Here is a 2,799-nt window from a genome sequence, read left to right as displayed (position 1 = left end):
TTATTAAATTCATTTGTCTGATATATTAAAATTGAAACACATGCAGGGATTATGTTCAGGGGGAAAAACACGTAACTGTTACAAACACTGACAACACAAAAACAATGTAACTTACAAAGCTGATAGGGAAATAGTATTAGTGTGTATGTTGAGTTCCTCATCTTTCATGGCTGAGAGTCAAAATAGATCACTCGTATCTGAAAAATAATAGAGGTATATACACAATTTAAAGGTATAAACACTAAGAGAAAGAATATAAGCAAATAAATTGGGGAGCACAGAAATGGGAGGATACTGGAAAAAATGGAAATATATTAAACATTTTCACAAAAGCCTGAAATATCAATATCATAAAGAAAATAAAAAGGCCAATGATAGACTGGGCATAAATATTTGCAACATAAGGGATTTCCCTGGCAGTCCAGTGGTTAGGACTCCGTGCTTCCACTGCAGGGGGCGTGGGTTCAATCCCTGGTCTGGGAACTAAGACCCCACATGCCGCACGGCATGGCCAAAAAATTAAAATAAGTAAGTATTTGCAATAAATATCACAGATCCCTAATAAATAAAGAGCCTCTAAAATATTGAGAAAGAAGCACCAAAACCCAAGGGAAACTTGGGCAAGGATATGAAAAGAGTAAAGCAAATCCAGAATATAGGAAATTCCATAGGACAAATGACCTGGTTTCCTCAACAAATAATTTGTAGGGGAAAAAGGATGGAGGGCAATTGTTTTTAGTTAAAAGAAGGTTTTAGAGATATAGAAACCAAATGCAGTGTGTCAACATTTTTGAAACCTAATTCAAACAAATAATTAAAAACACAATTTTAAGACACTAGGGATATTTGAATATGGATTGAGTATTAAATATTAAGAAGTCACTGTATTTTAGTACCTATGATGATGATATTACGGATTGTTTTTAAACCCTTATCTGTTAGAGAAACATACTGAAATATTAAAGGGTGAATTAATATGATATCTGGGATTTGATTTTAAATATTCCATAAAAATTATAAGAAAGAAAAGGGACAGGTGAAGCAAAAATGTTGGTAAGTTTTGAATCTGGAGATGGGTCTATGGGGACTCATTATATTATTCTCCCTACTTATGAACGTGTTAAAAATTTAATTGTGTACATTCAAATGAGCACTTCTAAAAGTCCTGTATGGCAGTGCAATTATCTGTGTCTAGAGAACAAATAAATCAGAAATATCCCAATTACTTCAGTTACCACTGAAATATAATTCCCTTTGCTTTCTTTTACTGGTATGATTTTTTTTTTAAGAAACAATTTTAAATGAGGCACATAAACAGTCTTGTGACAGTTTTTTATCTTGAGCTGACGGGTTGACTCTGAACTGACTGGTCATTGGAACTGACTGTATAGGGACTTTGGCTAAAATAGAATTATATTATTGCAATTCTGTACATGAAATCCTTTGTCATTTAGGGCGGGGGAAGAGAAGATGTGAAAATATTGTGGATATAATCATAAGAAAAATTAATTTGTTATTGATCGTAGCTCCGATACCAGGAGGTACACAAATGTTGCAGCATCTCACCACCACTCCCCCACCCAACTAATCCGGGGCAGCGCTTTTGCTCCTCTAACAAATCGCGCTATGCTGTTCATAATTACTTCAAGCAAGCTATTACCCATCGCAGGCCAACTGCATTGTTGTGGGTTTTCTTTTTTTTAAGTCTCTGGACAACAGAATATTTGAAGATAAAGGAACAAATCCTAACAGAGGCATTTCAGACAGGAGGGAAAAAAATGCAAGGGGGATGATCAGAAGTTAAGAAGTAGGGGGTCACCAGCACTGTCGAAGGACACCAAACATAGTTGATTGTATCTACCTTTAGGACTAAGTGGGCATAAGACCGTAGGGAATATACTTGAACTACTGAGTAATGCAAACTACCAGACACTTTTAATGCTACTTTAGCAAAATTCATATTTCAAAGCAAATAATATATATACTTCATACAATTACCCCACACTGGTCATCCATCAAAGAAAACATTCTCAGGACCTTGAATTGATACCCTTTAATTAGCTTTAAGTGCTTTAAGAACTTTAAAAATTGTTTAAATTCATTTGTTAAAAAATAAATATTCCACTAATTTTAACAAGACATCTCCCTCTACTTCCAAACTGCTGAGGTTTTCACTATGTTGTAACAGCAGAAAATAACCAAACACAATGTGCATCATGTACCTCTAGCTTAATATATCATATCCAGCAACACACAGCAACACAGAATTAATGGATGGCACTACTTGGCTATTCGAGTGATTAGAGAAATCCAAACATACATTGGAAGATTTAATAGAATTAAATGATTATGACCTTCAATATGATTAATTTCATTTCATTAATAGCACAATTTCAGTGACCGTTTCAAGTCCAGTGTGATGGGAATGCAGGAGTCTGAAGTTCATATTTGCTACTTCAACATTTTCACCTACTTTTAATAGTTTTCATCTGAGTGGTGATTTTATCTTCAGATATGCTTATTTACTTCTCCAATTCTCTTCTGCTGTGCCTTATGCTACTATCACACTACCATGAATTCCTCCCGTGGTGGTAAAGGCCTCGCCACTATCTGTGCTTTTATTGCAGAATCTGCCAAGGTAGCCAGATTCTTAACACTGTCCTTCTCTGCAGCTCACAGCAAAACCTGTTCTTCCATGATACATGAAGGACATTAACACACACACACACACACACACACACACACACACACACACACACACACACACACACACACAGAGTCAGCACAGGCACACGCATA

This window comes from Physeter macrocephalus, chromosome 21, assembly GCF_002837175.3.
Source record: "Physeter macrocephalus isolate SW-GA chromosome 21, ASM283717v5, whole genome shotgun sequence".
Lineage (NCBI taxonomy): Eukaryota > Metazoa > Chordata > Mammalia > Artiodactyla > Physeteridae > Physeter > Physeter macrocephalus.
The sequence above is the reverse complement of the archived record's forward strand: the minus strand, read 5'-3'. Positions refer to the sequence as shown.